Source organism: Rattus norvegicus, chromosome Y (genome assembly GCF_021556685.1).
Source record: "Rattus norvegicus strain SHRSP/BbbUtx chromosome Y, alternate assembly SHRSP_T2T, whole genome shotgun sequence".
NCBI classification, from domain to species: domain Eukaryota; kingdom Metazoa; phylum Chordata; class Mammalia; order Rodentia; family Muridae; genus Rattus; species Rattus norvegicus.
The window spans coordinates 66571428-66588642 of record NC_141555.1 but is presented as its reverse complement, the minus strand read 5'-3'; the positions used below and the strand labels follow the sequence as shown (position 1 = coordinate 66588642).

At 42.6% G+C, this 17215-nt stretch overlaps 1 pseudogene; it reads right to left on the bottom strand.

The window, feature by feature from the left end:
• The window catches only part of LOC147998071 (uncharacterized), a 2616-nt pseudogene extending 433 nt beyond the window's left edge, over nt 1-2183 (bottom strand).
• Nucleotides 2184-17215: the final 15032 nt, after the last annotated feature.

The following is a 17215-nucleotide window of genomic DNA, read 5'->3' as shown; positions in this document are numbered from 1 at the left end:
ATCGACCTCTAAATACATGGCGACATCCTGGCTTACCTTGGCAATGAAAGTAGGGCCGTTGTCTGACCAGATTACCTTGGGCATTCCAGATGTGGGGAAGATTTCTTCCAGTATCTTCTTGATGATTGTAGAGGCCGTCTCTCGTTTGGTGAGGAAAGCTTCTATCTATTCCTGAAAAAGTATCTACAAGCACTAGGAGACACTTGTGATCACATTTTTTCTGGTTTTGTCTCAGTGAAGTTCACTTCGACTTTTCACTAAACTCTCTAGGTTTCTTTGCCCTGTTTGTTTGTTAAGTATTTACTTATTGACATACCTTATACTTTTTACTGTCTCTCTGGCTAAAATCTTAAAGTCTATTACATACACTTAACTACTTGGACAAACTTTTTATCTCTTAAATGAGTCCATTTCTGTATTTGGCAAAGTGAGTCTTTTCTTTGTTCTCGGAGGAGTATAGCTTTCTCAAGTGTGCCATTGTCTTTTTTTAAAAGCAATTTGGGCCTTTTCTTTTGTTGTACATTCTAAGTGAGGCCATCCCTTAGTCCAATCCCAGTTCCCAGTGGCTGTCTCTTGTAGGCCTGTAACCAGGATAGGCTCCTGTATAGCCATTTCCCGAGCCACTTTATCTTTTTTTTTTACTGTCCCATGTCACTGAATCTCTTCCTTCCTGATGTCCTGGGCAATGAATAGTACTCACAGTTGCTGGCTTCACCAGGGCATCTAAGAGATGGAAAAGGCATCTGCGACACAGATGTGCTGGGGGGTTGAGGTTCAGCCATCCCAGATGACATTGTGTTGTCCACCATGGCAGCACCCACTTACCTCTGACCTTCATGAAGGTAACTGTTCCCATCTGTACACAAGGTAGCCTCGGCTTTCAGCAGGGGTCAATCAACCAGTCACAGAGGTCTTTCCTCCACCCATGGGCTTCTGCCAGTGCTTGACACTCATGTTGCAGTGGCTCCAGGTCAGGATTGGGCAGCAAGGTGACCAGATTGCTCCCAACAGGTGGAGAATCTAGTCCATGGCAGCTGACCAGTGGTCCCATCTTCTGGGACATTTCATTTAAAGGCAAAACATCAGCCACTCTACCACAGTTTAAGTCCTGGATTGGGTGATAATTGTTAGTGCCCAGCTGGCAGGAGTGATGTGTTCCAGGCAGAACAGGACTAAGCCACACATCTCTCAGCATCAGGTACTGGTGCACTGAGACAGGTCTTAAGCTCTACATACACAGTCTGTAGATATGCATATACATGGCCTCACCCAGTCATTTCAGTCCACGCAAGCCATTTTGGAGAGCAAATTTCTCAGAAGCAAGGGATAAGGGGCAGTCAGGGATGACCATGAACAAGTGGGTTACCCAGCCCACGCCAAGGTCCACTGTTCTTCGGGCAGTCCATAAGTGTTGTTTGTTGTCAGTAACCCCTTGTACTCAAGGTCTTTGGATATTGGCCCACTGGGGGGGCATAGGAGCACAGAGCATTGGGTCCCTGTATCCACACTTCTCTTCTATCTCTGTACATAGCCAGCACTCTAGAACCAAGAAGCTCTCCAGTGGCCCCTCTTGTTCTTCTTGGGCAGTCCCTGACCCAGTGTCCTTTTCCTTTTTATTAGGCACATTGATCTTTAGCCAGGTATTCTCTTCTGTTACCAGGTACTATCTTCCTAGGTTCCCTAATTACTGTGGCCAGTATATGTTTCTCTCTTGTCTCTTATCTCTCTTTAGCTCTTTAACCTCTTCTTTTTGTCTCTTTTCTTCTCTAACTTCCTGTTCTTTTTACCTTTTTTTTCTCTTTCTCTTCCACAGTCTCTCTCATATCTTCTGTATCTTCTTTTACAGCTATTAGATGCTGTCCACTTAACCACACTTTAACTTTACTTTTTCTGCAACTTACACTAACTCTCAGCAACTTAGCTTAACCCTTTAAATTTCTTTAATTTTTTTCTTTATATCTTTTCCTTATCTTAGCCAGATTGGTGGGGCATTTTCTAGCCCCTCAGAGACCCTCCCTTGGAGCCCGGCGGCAGACCTGGCACTCCCTACCTTTAGGCGTATTGAAGTTAACAGGCAGAAGTGAGGGCCTTCCATCCAGGTCTGGAACATTCTTTCTGGCCTCCAGTAGGATTCTGTCTTTCCTCGGTGGTAAAGAAGTCCTGTAACAGTTACTAACAAGCATCTCAAATGGGATGGTGAGAAAACAAGAGAATCTTGAGAACAGAGGTCTACTGAAGAGAGCAAACAGCATTTAGTCACACAGCTAAACCAGGATGCCTTCTTGAACAAAAAAGGCCATTGTACAAATAAGCACAAGCTTTGTCTATGAACCAGAAAGGCGAGCAGAGAGGCAGCCGATCTGTTATTGACTATCTCTCTAGACCTAGATTTTCTCTCAAGGAGTGTCTCTCTTCAGTGTCAGCTCTATGGCTTTGCCTTTCAAGAGAACTAGCCTCCAAATGACACCAGGTCTTTAGTAACAACTAATAACAAAAGGATGGAGGGACGTTAGCACCTGGGTGCTAGATGCCAGGTGGCTGACAAAAGAATTGTAACCAGTTTACCTGGGGCTATCAGGACCTCAGTAGTAGCCCTTTACCAAACTGTCTCACTGGGTTAAAGGCCGATGAAAAAGAAAACATTAATCCTGACCTTGGCCACCGCCAAAGCCTGAATTCTAAATCTTGACTGGCAAAACAAAACAAAATTCTTTACAGTTTGTTGTAGATTCTTCAAAACTATTTTAGGGGCTCTTTTTGTCCCCCAACCTGGGGCATTTTGACCACAGGGGCAGGAACTGGCTGCTGTGGGAATAGGATCAAAGACACTCTCCATGTTAATGATGACTAACGAGAAAAGTAATTTAATGTTGGAAACTGACTCCTCTCTCGGAATAGGGCCAGCAGATAAGGCAGGCTTCCTTAAAGAACTTCTCTTAATGAGTGCTCTCCTTCTGTGAGCAAATGTCAGAAATTCCTTTCTTGTTCTTGTTTTTCTTAGAGTCCTCTCCCACCTCGCTCTCAGCCTTTTCAGATAGTTCCTCCTGTAGCATTTCTAATGTAGCCTGTCCCTTTAAGTTTCTTTGCTCCCAAGCAAAATTTAAATCTTTCCCAGCTTATCACAGCTGTCTACCACGAGATTTCCAGAGACAGCGAACCAAGATGTAGCAATTCACTAAGAAATCTCTCTATAGTGTTTCTTTTTACCTTAAGCCTTTTTCTTTTAAACAGCTCTTGAAGAGCCAGAAAAACTGTGTGAGACTTGGGAAGTCTCCATGCTCGCTGCAGCAGCTATGCATGCCAGTTTCCCTTTCCCCTATTGTGTGGGCTGCGAGCACAAGCACAGATAAAACACTATGTTTTTAAAAATGAACGTTAGCTATCAACCAACACACCGCCACTAGAGCGGGGTCCACAAAATTAAATTCCTTACTCACTAAGCATTAAGGGGACCAAGTAAAACTCTTCGACGAGCAAAGCAAACAGTTCAAACACAATTGTCAGTCCAAGATTTCAAACACAGTCAGATCTTTTTGACTGCCAGTTGCCGGGTCCTCCCGACAAAGGCTGGCTCGCGGAACGTCTCTCACACGTCCCAGAACCTGCCCAATTGGGGCGTCCCCCTGTGCGCTTTCAAAAAAAAAAAATTAAGAAGGGTGGTTGTTTGGAGCAGGAATCCTGCATCTGCTCTCCAAGTAGGAATCCTGCAAATACTCCCCGAGTAGGAATCCTGCATCTACTCCCTGAGTAGGAATCCTGCATGTACTCTCCGAGCAGGAATCCTGCATCTGCTCTCAGAGTAGGAATCCTGCATCTACTCTCAGGTGCCTATACAGGGTGGGAATCCTTCATCCACCCGAGTGCACTCAAACTTAAAACCGGTACCGAAAAAGACACAATTTACAGCACATAAACCATGTACACTCACACACACACACACACACACACACACACACACACACACACACACACACACAAACACAGCGGCCGCTTTCCAGCACTCACACTAACGTACCTCCAAGTGGCATTCGGGGTTCCGGGGGGGTCACACTCCTATCCTGGACGAGCCCCCATATGAATGAGCGTACCCCTAAACGGGGGACGTGTCTCTCGCTCCAATCGTGGGATGGGGTGCCCTCAGGAATCACGATTAGCCATTCTTGATGTAACAGCAGGAGGTAGCTTTATTAACGAGATCCCGGGTCTTATCGGGATCCCGGGTCAACACGTATCTCACACAGGAGACAGAGGAATCGACCCTGAGCCTCTTCAGGCAGGGGTTTATATAGGAGAAGCCAGGGGGTTTCGGGTAGTTATCAGCAAGGGAAATGGGTACAAGGTCTCAGCTGCAAGCAGTACATGCGGGCTGGGGTATTCTCAATATAGGAGAACGTCTTATCTTTATCTGTAGAGCAGGGAGTCATCCGTCCGTCCAGATGGCCCCCGACTCAGAGGAGATGGTGGCTGTCAGTCCCTGGAACAATCCCTCGACCTTGCTTTTAGGCTTGGCCGGGCACATCTCAGGCCAGCTCTGTCCTGCCCCCTTATCTGCTGTTCTTTTGTAGTTTTTATGAAGTTTTTATTTTAACTCTTCAGCTCCAAATGGTCCGCCAAGCCCTATAGTCTCCCTTAGGTAGTCCGGACCTTGTTTATGACTAACTTTTTGAAATTTAAGTCTTCAAAACTAATTATTTATTAACAAATTCCTAAGCCCCAAAATTTGGCTCATTCCTGGACTAACTAATTCAAAGTATTCTGTGTCGTCTACATGGTTATTTACTACGCTTTCATCCCCTTTGTTAGCGTCTTCCTCAACATATCCTTTAGCATCTGTAGCAGCATCCCTCCCTTGGTCTCCTTTTATACACTATTTCCCAGAATCCTCTGTTCCTGCCAGTGTTCTGCCTTCTACTTCCTGCCTCAGCTCATAGGTCATTGACTTATTTTTATTGACAGGTAATGCTTAGAAGAGATTCTCTCTACAGATCTTGGTGCGTTAACATCAACTGAATGACTCTTTTTTTTTTTTTTTTGGTTTTTTTTTTTTCGGAGCTGGGGACCGAACCCAGGGCCTTGTGCTTCCTGGGTAGTCGCTCTACCACTGAGCTAAATCCCCAGCCCCTAACTGAATGACTCTTTTTAAGTTCTCACTTTTGTTCAGGGGTTTTTTTTGTGTTAAGTCATGTGGCTGCAGTACCTCCAAAGGCCAGAAGAGGGATTCAGATCTCCCAGAGCCAGAGTCAGTTGGGAGGATTCTAAGGGTTCTGAGTAGCTGAGCCATCTCACCAGCCCCTAAATGTCACAACTTTGTCATAGTAAGCGGAAAACTGGATACTACTATTACTATGCCTTTTCACACTGTAGATTGCAATCCACACTGTATTTAGTTGCAAAGTGTCCTGTAAATGTATTAAAGTTTTTTTTATTCCCACTTCGGGGGGTACCTATCCCTGCGTTTCTCCTAGCCTTTGAAGGTTGTCAAGATATGAATAGCCCATTTTCCAGGCTGTTTGCTTATGATCCACCTGTCTGGTCTAATGATCTTCTGTACCCTATCTTGTATATCCTCGATATCTGATGATCCCCTCACCCTTGTGGATACATGCTTTTCAACTCTGTTTTACAATTTTTCTTGTGCAGCTGTAGGGATGTTTGGCACCAAGTGATTTCGTTCAGCTTGTGCTATTTAACAGATGAAGATAGGCTGAACCTTAAAATATTCAATTGAATAATTTAATTTTTTTAAATAGTATTATGATCTGGTGTGGAATTCAAATATTTTGCCACCAAGGAACTGAATTTAGGACGTTGTGTAACCTTTTAAAAACCATTCACTGGTTTTAAATTTTGGTGTGTGTGTGTGTGTGTGTGTGTGTGTGTGTGTGTGTGTGTGTGTTTGTGTTATACAGTGTCGAGGGTCCTATCTACAAAATCTGCACAGATAAATCCCAGAATAGACGGGTGGAGACTCTGGAAGTTCCCTCCCCCAAATGAGGAACTACTGGCAACTGATTACTACAGGACAGAGGGCCCGTTTTCTTCATGGATTTGGCCCCTGACGGCTATCCATGCTCCCCTGGATGTTTGTACCTACCCCCACACAACTAGTCAGCACTAAATGGACTCAGCAGTTTTTATTAAAATGCAGATGGAATTAGGAGGGAGGAAAGGGGAGGGATTTGAGGGGAGGGGATGGGGATGGATTTGCTCAAACACATTATGTGTATGTACCAAGTTCTTAAGGAAAAAAATTAAAACAAAGTAAATAAATAAATAAATAAATAAATAAATCTTTTCATGTGTTCACATGTGCATGGGTTTATGAGTGTGTGTGTGGGAGGGGGGGTTGCAGCACCCTGCTACAAGAGGATTCTATGCAGTATCTTACTCTATGTCTCTCTGCCATTTTCTTTTGATGCACTGTGGTGGTTTGTATATGCTTGGCCCATGGGAAGTGCCACTAGTAGAAGGTGTGGCCTTGTTGGAGAAAGTGTGTCACTGTATAGGCCAGCTCTGAGGGCTTCTAGTTTTCAAGCTCTGCCCAATGTGGAAGAAAGATGCTCTTCCTGGCTGCCTGTGGCTGCAAGTCTCCTCTGGGCTACCTTCGGATTTTGATATAGAACACTTTCCACCACTGTGTCTACCTGGACACTGCCCTGCTTCCCACCATGATAATAACGGACTGAACCTCTGAAACTGTAAGCCAGCCCCAATTAAATGTTTCCTTTAATGAGAGTTTCCTTGGTCATGGTGTCTCCTCACAGCAATGGAACCCTAACTAAGACAGGTGGTATGTTTGCCTGATCCCAAACTCTCATATTTTCATCCGAGCTGGAAGCCAGCAGACCTTAGTGATTCTGTTCCCCATTCCTGTCCCTGGGGTAACAGGGTTACCCTGCCTATTTCATGATGACTTGGATCAGAGTTCAGGTCTGCTTAGGCAGCAAGCGGTTTCACGCACCAATCCTCCTCAGACCCATCGTGTTGCTTTTATGGCTTACTAGATGATTACGGTCAACATGCAAACACAAATTAGAGATGGCAAGTGCATCTTGACTTCATCTTCTTTCGGTATATTTGAGTTGTTTCAGTGTCTTGATTTCATCTTGTTTCGTTATATTTGAGTTGTTTCAGTGTCTTGATTTCACCTTTTTTCGGTATATTTGAGATGTTTTGGTACCTTGATTTCACCTTGTTTCAGTATATTTGAGTTGTTTCAGTGTGTTTGAATGATAGCTGTGGATTGGGAGACTTAACCGAGATGGAAAGGAGAAAGTGAGTATGGAAAGATCTATCGGATCCATGCCACTTGCCCTTAAACATTTCATATTTAAAAATACAACAACCACCACCAAAGACAATAGTCAACAACAAGGCATGCATGCAACAGACAGGCAGAGAAGACAATAAAGGGCATTACATACTTGTAACCTCACTTTCTCTGATAAAGCCTCATGTATTGAGCAGATGGATTTTTTTGTCAAACCCTGATGATTAATCCCTAGATTGGAGCCCCATAACACTGTGATGAATGTCACCATGGTTGATGGGATAGGCAGAGACTGCGATTTTCTTTCCCGGTAAAATCAACCCAGTAGCCAACTAATAATGACAGCTCACATACATAAATAAAAGAGCCTTTCACACTGACAATTGGAAATGTTACTATATATCCCAGTTTTTTGCATTTTATTTTCATTAGTGTGTTGTTTTCAGCGCCATGCTTGCCACATAGAAAACTGTGCATTTCCTACACTATGTATATTTTGGGGGTGCACTCTGTACGCTAAAGACTAAATCAATCCATATCAAAGGGTTCCCACCTGTCCTGTTTACAGATCTGAAATTAAACTGTTTTCACAAAACATTTCACACTTGCCTGGCTCATTGTCGTTAGGGCTTGAGTGTGAAATTTCCCCATGGTCTCAGCTGTGGGAACACTTTGTCTCAAGCTGATGGCAGTGTCTAGGAAGATTGTGGAACCTTTCATGCTGTGCCCTAGCAGAAGTGGTTCACTGGGGCAAGGAGGAGGGAGCTGGCTGGTTTGGACCGAACTCTTGGCTTCCTGATCCACCCAAATATAATCAGGGCTCATGCAGGCTCTCAGTACCACAGATCAATACACTGTTGCCATGTGGTCATTGCCACGACAGTCTGAACCCAATGACTGTAACTATGTGCCCTAAACAAACCTCTATTCCTTTATTTTGATTGTGTCGTAAATTTTGACAACTTGACATACAAATAATGTAAGTGTACATCTGTCTGTGTGAGAGAGAGAGAGACAGAGACAGAGAGACAGAGAGACAGAGAAACAGAGAGACAGAGAGACAGAGATAGAAAGAGACTGAAAAAGGGAGAAAGTACATTATATTAAGTATGTATAATTTGCTCCTTGAATCATAAGGCAGTAAATTGGTTTGATTTATGTTCAATATTTTAATTCTTTAGACTCATACAGCCTTGTATTACATAGCTAAAGATAATAGTCTAAATTTTTATTAAATAATAAATTGTCTTATCTTTGAGAATTTCATACATGTAAACAATGAAACATGGCCATAAACTCTTCCATTTCACCCTCTGCTCTCCCCAAATTCCCTGCCAATAATCATCCCTCAAAATTCATATCCTCTTTCCCAACCTATAACCACTAAGCCCAATTAGCATTGGTTATATACTTGTGGGTGTGTGACCATCTACAGGAATGTGGGAATTCTACCAGTGACCAAACCCTCAGAGAAGAATGATTATGTTACCCCAGCAGCCATCAGCACCCGAAAACCTCCTCCGCAGTAAGGGATTCTTTCTAGCTGGTGGTCTTTATAGACCTATGGAGGTGACAACAGCTGCTGTGAGCTCACGATTGCAGCAGCCATGTCATGTTCTGAAGGCAGCAAACCACAGCCATTATTCCCACACTCTGGGTCTTACACTCTTCCCACCTCCTTGTCCAAGATGTTTCCCCAGTTCCAGGAGTTAAAAGAGACTGAGTGCTCATCCATAAATGGGGCATCTTTATTGCTTCCCACGCTAAACTGCTCTCTTAAGAAACTTTATTTTGGGGCTGGAGAGATGGCTCAGTGGTTAAGAGCAGTGACTGCTCTTCCAAAGGGCCTGAGTTCAATTCCAAGCAATCACATAGTCGCTCACAACTGTCTGTAATGGGATCTGATGCCCTCTATTGGTGGTGTGTCTGAAGACAATGACAGTGTTCTCACATATATGGAATAAAGCTTTAAAAAAAGAAATTTTACTTTAAATTTGTACTGGAACCAGAACCTTTTTCTTTTTGTTAACATTTATAACATTTACACACACACACAAACACACACACACACACACACACACACACACACAGAGAGAGAGAGAGAGAGATCTAAAGGACTAAAATATGCTCCTAAGTCAAAGATAAAGGCCAGACACTTGTCAAACAGGATGGTGGAGAGTTAAGGGTGGAATGACCATGGAGCCTCCAGAAGGCCGGAACCACAGACAGTGGCTCTACCAGGTAGGGAGTCTAATGTTTTTCAATGCCTTCATGACCAGGATTGGTGAATTGCAGACTAGCCATGTGGGTGTTAGCCTGCAAAGTGCACTTTGTATGGAGACTAGCCATGTGGGTGTTAGCCTGCAAAGTGCACTTTGTATGGAGACTAAAGTTTGCTGCCCAGACTGCCTTGGTTCCTTCTCACTTCTATAATTCCTAGGAAAGTAGGAAATGTTTCACCAGGTTCAGTGGTATTATACAAACTGCAGTCATGTGTCACTTTCTATGCTGTTAACTGTCTGTGGAGATTGGCTCCAAAATTCTTCAATAGCCTTGAAAAGCTTTCTGTTTAACTCATTCTAGGCTGATTTGTCTTTGTTTTCCATAAAGGTTCTGTGAGATAGATAGTCTTCTGCTCCTATGAGCAAACCAATATCTTGAGCTTCTGAAACTTCTGAATGGAGTCCTTGGCTGAGATTTGTTAGAACGTCAACCTCCTCCCAACAGATATCTGTTCCTGGAAATGTATCCTTTATATAAGTCTATTCTTCTGGGGTGTGTGTGTGTGTGTGTGTGTGTGTGTGTGTGTGTGTGTGTGTGTGTGATGGTATCGCAGAGAAGGCTGTTGAATCTGCCATTTATTTTTTTACTGTGTCTGTGTATTCCTATTTAAAATTGTTCTTAAGTTTCATAAGAGTTTCCTAAAAGCTTCATTTTTAGGTAGAGCATCTTACAAATTCGTCTTCCTCTGGTCTCAAGAGATGAGAATGAGTCATTAGCATGGAGGGCTGAATGATAGCTGCTGGTTGGTTCCCAGTAATGCTGTGGGCCCTAACTTTGTAAGCTTGGCTCTGTGCACCTGCCAGAGCCTCTGTATTCTTTGAGCCCCTCCTTTGGAGGTGAAGTATGCATTGTTTGTACTGTTTGCCCTAGCACTGAGCCTCTTTTGAAATTATTTTCTCTGCCTCCCTAGACTTAGTGAATTGTGAAGTCCTTCCACATGGAAAATCGCTGGCCACATTGAACAGGGGAGAAGGGAGATTCACAGTAAAATGCAAATGAAGAAAGCAGGAGTGACAGCCATGTATGCAATACCCCGAAAGCTAAGGGGGTGCAGAATCATTCAAGTGGCTGCAGAACTTGCAAAATTTGGTTGACACTCATTCCTCCACAAAACTCACATAATTTAGCACCAAATATTCGGGTCCTTTGATGGCTATTCTTTCTGTAAATCCTCAATTCCATCCTCAATGTGTGTTTTCGTGTATATCTCTGCATGTGTGTGTCTGTGTATATGTCTCTCTGTCTGTCTCTCTTTCTGTGTCTGTCTCTGTCTTCCTCTCTCCCCCTTCCCCTCCCCTTGTCCCTCCCCCTCCACTTCTCTCTCTCTCTCTCTCTCACTCTCTCACTCTCTCTCTCTCTCTTTCTCTGTGTGTGTGTGTGTGTGTTTGTGTGTGTATGTGTGTATGTGTGTGTGTGTGTGAATGTGTATGTGTGGACGTTCAGAGATTATCCACAGGGACAAGTGGAAATTTTGCTACCAGTCTTTGGCAATTTTGCTGTGATAGACTCTGAAAACGAGGATGGTCTTCCGAGCCATTCCCTGTTGCTGGCCTTTCCCGTACAAGTCTTTTAAATTCTCCTTTCTTGGTTTTACAGATTTCCTCTAGTTTGTTTTAACACACCCCACCTCCAAGTTTTTCTTAGTTTGCTGTCATATACTGGGACCGTCCAAAGTTTCAAACTCACTTCTTGTGCGGTGTTCTTCCGCCTCAGAAACCACATAATCTGTAAGCTTGTGCAAAAAATGGACACTTAAAAGTTACTAGTTATTAGAAATTGTGTTTAAATTTAAAAATCATTTCCTCATTTGTGTGGGCTCACCCGACACGTGTAGGCAGTGCTTTCTGATGTATCATGGCGCCGACCACTTCCGACCTAACACAGACTCTGGCAAGGATTACTTCCGGTGCTGTGTGACTTATTTTTTCTCCTTCCAATGAAGGTGCAGACTTGAGCCATTTCCGGTGTCAGTACTTAAATGACCTAGTTCCGGTTATTCACAGGCTTCCAGCATCTAGGTTGAGTCCTTGACATGGGACATCCGCTGCACGGCACAGCGTTCCGTTGGGCTGAGCAAGAGGGATCTCTGGTTTGGATTGTTTTCTCTGCCCAAAGTACATGGGATTAAATTCGCAGACCCCATGAGTCTATAGTGGCTTCTGTGAACTCTGTGTTGTTACTATCTTTTCAAATTCTCTTAGTTCTTGGCCGAGTGGCTAACAGGTGCCTTGCTCTGTGAACTGGCTGCCGTCGTTCTATTACAGCGATTTGATCGATGTGTCGCCTTCATTTGTTAGCTATCCTAGATCCATTTTCTGAGAAAGGCTACTTCCCTCGGTGCACATGACCTCAGTTGTTGGACGCTACCTCTTAGGAGGTCTCAGGCCCTTCTTTTGAGACCCTGCATCCCTGCAGACAAGGAGCTAAATTCTTTGAAACAAAATTCAGTTACTCTATGGTGACTTTTTCAAGTCTTTTGAGAACTCCGAGGACAAGTCTTTCCACTGGCAGCTATTCACACACGTTAAACTCATAAGTCGAGAAATCCATCTTGGGTTTTAATCGTAATATCCACAGACACATGAGTTATCAGTAGATTTATTGAAAGAATCAAGTGTGAGTTTGGACACTCCTTTGTCTTTCTCTCTCTGGAACACAATTTTTCCCCTTTGAAAGCTAAAATTTCTAATTTTACTCAATTCCATTAAAAATCCACATTATTCTTAATTTTTTGATGGGAATGACTTTAGTTATCTACAGACTGACCTGCTCCACCCCCTCATTCCATGACTAAAAGGAAGGCTATTTTAAAAACAGTTCTGCCTAATGAAAACCTAGTATTTTCTCTTGTCAAATATTATTTCTTGACTTCAGGAATTATTTTTTAATACCAATAAGGCACTAACTGTTCTCTAGATGTCTCCCCCGCCCCCATATTACTTTATTCTTTGATAAACATGGGGTGATTCCCTCTATGCTTATTATCAGATGCTTCTGATTCGATTTGTGGACAAAAACAACCCACCGTCTGTCTTTTCTAGTGGTGTTCCTTTTTAGGGAAAGAGAAATACCAAAGCCTGCCTCAGAATTAGGATTTTTCAAAAGTCTCATCTCAGTGTGGATTCCAATTTCCAAAGGTGACATTCATTAAGGGGAACAGATATGAACTTCCCATCACTGTTTGGATGTGTATTATTATTTCTTGTTATATTCATTTTCCCTTTGTGACTTGAGATGTAAGCTACCCACAGACAAAAAGACCTATCTAACCAAGTTCCCATCTTCCCCTCTCTGCAAGTTGAGATTTCTAAGGCTGAAGAGGAGAATAAAGCAAAATGAAGCGAGTCTGCAGATGTTGTCCACTTACTTCCCAGTACAAGAAACACAGAGAGACATGTTCCATGAACACTAGTATCAGATGGACCAATGAAACTGCAGGGGCCCTGGCTAGATCTAAAATCCCTGAAAATGGTGTGTGTGTGTGTGTGTGTGTGTGTGTGTGTGTGTGTGTAAACCTAGGTGTAATATATATATATATATATATATATATATATATATATATACATATACATATATATATATATATATATATGCATGTATGTGTGTATTAGGGTTTTACTGCTATGAAAAAAAAAACATGACCAATGCAAGACTTACAAGGACATTTAGTTGGGGCTGGCTTATAGGTTCATAGGTTCAGTCTATTATCATCAAGGCAGCAGCATGTCTGCATCTAGGCAGGCATGGTGCAGGAGGAGCTGAGCTTTCTACATCTTCCTCTGAAGGCTGCTAGAAGACTGGCTTCCAGGCAGCTAGGGTTAGGGTCTTAAAGCCATGCCCACAGTGACACACCTACTCCAACAAGGCCACACCCATTCCAACAAGGGCATACCTCCTAGTAGTGCCACTCCTATTTGGCACTATTTGTCTTTAAACTTGAAGCTTATTCATAAAAGTGTTCAATGGACAACAGGTAACTTTAATGAAATAAATAAAGAAGTATTAGAAAAATAAACAGGAAGATGTGTGCCTTAGTTACTGTTCAATTGCTGCAGAGACAGGGTGACCAAACCAATTCATGAAAGGAAACATTTAATTGAGGTCTTACAGTTTCAGAGGGTGAGTTCATGGACCATCCTGGTAGTAACCATGGCAACAGGCTGGCAGGCAGGCAGGCATGGCTTGAGTAGTTCCTGAGAGCTCAGATCCTGCTTCCCAGATGAGAGATAGAGAGAGGGGGGAGGGAGAAGGGGAGGAGGGAGAGGGAGAGGGAGAGGGAGAGGGAGAGGGAGAGGGAGAAGCCTAGTGGGCTTTTGAAATCTCAAGCACCACCCCTTCCATTGACACATCTCTTTTAAGAAAAACACAATGCCCAATCCTTTCTAAACAATCCACCAACTGGAAATCAAACACATTCAAATATTTGAAATACTGAGGGTCACATTTATTCAAAATCCTAAAGTATGATGTTTTTTCTTTTAAAAGAAATGAAGTAATGACTGAATCCCTTTGGTAGTATATTTTATCATTACATTTCACTTCTCAGAGGTTAGGATGATTTGCATAACAGTATCCAATCAAGCCATCACTCTCGCATAAGCCAAAGGCATCATACCTCCACCCTTTCTGCTTGATTATCCACATTGGCGTTACTTATCTGTACGAAACATATCCCTTCATGCTGATTTAGTTCAAAGCACGGGGAGCTGTTGATGTGCAATCAATTGCTATTCATAATGGGATAAAACAGAAGCCAACATGATTCAGTCTATTGTTGCTGGGAGCTGAAGATTTCCCTTCTGTTTAATAAAACCTGATAAATATGATTTTAAACCCAGCCTAGAAACAGCAACAAAGCCTTTAGTTTATATTTTTTCAGTATTTCCAGATCATTCTCTGTGATACACAGGAACCTAGAGGAGGAGAAGTGTGTGGAGTCATTAACACACACCCAAGAAAAGATTCATTTGCAAAATAAGGAGATATATCCTGTCCTCTGAGAGTTGGCACCAGTACTCCCAATGATCTAAAAGTCCTCAGGTTCCTTGACTAAAAGAACACTACATTTGCATATAACCTATGCAAGCCTCTTGTATACTCTAGTCATATTTATATGTGTGTGTGAGTGGGTGTGTGCATAGACACAGTTAAGTTCAGAGACTGGGGGAGAGTAGAGTGTGTTCTGCTCCTTCACTACCTACATTATTCCCTTGTGACAGGATCCCTTGCCGAACCTGAGGTGAGACTCACTGTCAGGAAGCCCTGGTAATCCTCCTGTTCCCATTCCAAGAACTGGTGTTTGCATGTGTGGCCACACACTTGGCTTTACCCCTCTGCTGCCTCCCCAGATCCTCCTACATTTTAAATAATCTCTGCATTACTTTTGTACTTACTGAAATGAAATCATGAGAGGCTGTTATTTAGGAGATGAAAAGAAAAATGGTTTGTATGTGTTCAGTACAGATATGGTATTTTAAAAACCACTTTTATTAGTTCTTTGAGAACTTCGAACATTATATATTCATAGAATTTACTTCTTACTTCTCTTCCTAACTCCTCCCAGATCCATCCCTACCTAATCCCTTCTCCCAACTTCAAGCTCTCTTTCTGCACTTTGTAATAACCCACTCAAGTCATTTATGCTGCCCATAAATTCATGGGCATTGGGGAAGCCACTGGAGCCTGGCCAGCTTATCACCAGCTATATCTTTGTAGAAAACTAACTCTCCCTTTCCTATCAGCTAGGGCTGAGGGTTAGTGGTCCTGTCGTGTATAGAAGACACTGCTTTGTTCTGGTTCTCGCTGATATCTGTATCTTATATTATCAGTCCCTCTTCCTTGAGGGTTCCTAAGACTCAACTCCTTCCATTTTTGCCTCTCTCTGTGTCTGTGTATATGCGTGTGTGACTATATTATAGATGTCCCATTTTATATTCAAGCAAACACATGGTGGGGGCCGTCTTTAAAAATGACTGCTGACGGTATCTCACCCCAGACAAAATGATGCAATGCAGACATAGTATAGCTCAGTACCAGAAAGAAATAGTAGATGTTGAGAAACCTACCCAGCTGTTTCTAGTGTGAGGTGAAGTTTATAACTCTGACACAACATTCTGGCCTTACCCTATGGGTTTAAGATACATATTGTCCCAGTACAACGTTCAAAGTTGAGACTATGAAAGGCGATTGTACCCTGTGGGCTGTAATCAATGAGTTCATCTGTTGATGGATGTGTATGAAGGTGGCGGGAAACTAGGAGATAGGAAATTAAGGGACTTGGTCATATGAGACATGTCTTGGAGGGAGATTTTTTTGGCCTTGGTCTCTTCCTGTGTTGGTGCTTCTTGGATGCCAGTGAGATTAGCAGTTGAGCTCTATAGTGCCCCTTTCATGGTCATGTGACCATGGACCAAAACCTTTAACACCATGTACAATAATAAGTTCATTAACTACGTGAGTTGCTAGGCAACATGTAAGAGTGATGAATGGGATTAACATGAAAGAGGCCAAAAGTGATGCTGACCATACCAGGCCAGGTCTGGATTTGAAGTAGAGGGATCCATGACTTAATCCTTTAAACTCTTTGTCTGAAGGCTGCATGCTAAGAGAAGACCCAATGTTTCCCAAGTGGTTTTATCTAGACTATTCTTCCAATGTATCTGTTGTCTTAGCAAATCAAGAACCGTGCTGTTACCCACCCTGGTCCTTCTCCTGACTTCACTTATGTGTTTTTAATAGACCTCGATATTGTATGAACTAGTGGGAAATGAGTATTAAAAAATGAAGGAAGCTATAAATTTTGCTTTAAAATCATTAAATTACACACTTAAAATAAACGATTTTTTTAAGTATTTAAATTATACTTCAATAAAGCTGCAGAAAAGGCTTGGTCAACTGTGATGCTTGTGTGATTTTCTTTGTCATAGTTCCTGTGACTTTGCAAAAGAAATTTTAGTAGATATTATTAAAAGGCTTTTAATCCATGAACACATGACCAGTTAAATGGGCTGAAAGTGCCACTGTGACTTAACGAAGGATGTGTGACCATCTTTATCTAATAACCACCATTTGCGATAATAAAGATTTCAAATCAAAGACTATGAGTCAAGTTCTTTTCTGTAAATCTGCTTCTGCCAATATCCTTACAAATCTGTAACCCATTTTACTGCTGTCTCTTCTACTGAGAGTGGAGGCAAAGGCTTTCTATTCTCCCCAATGTCCCAACAGACTCAGTACTGATTCCTTTGGGCTCTCCGTAGAATGGTACTTTTAAGCCTAAACCCGCAAGCACCATTTGTTTGGGGAGTTGTGTGGGGTTGAATGTCCCATTTGTGTGTCCAGCTTGCGCTCAGTTTTCATATCACATTCTCTTGTCCACATGCTCGCCCACCCTGAATCATTTCAGACAATGTTGTACCTGCTTTCCTTTGCCTAGGTGGGGATTCTGTTCTATTCTTGTCTCTTGGGCTTCACAGAAAGGGTCTCATCCACAAGTCCCCTGAAATAATTGACAAGGTAAACCACATCGTTGGGTGACCAGCAGGGGTTTTCCGAGCTAACAGGCACAGAGGAAGATATATTGGTAAGATTTATTAAGTCATGAAATAGTCCTGGGAGTAATAATATATGAAAATAAAAGAAAGAACCCCAGCTTAAATGACA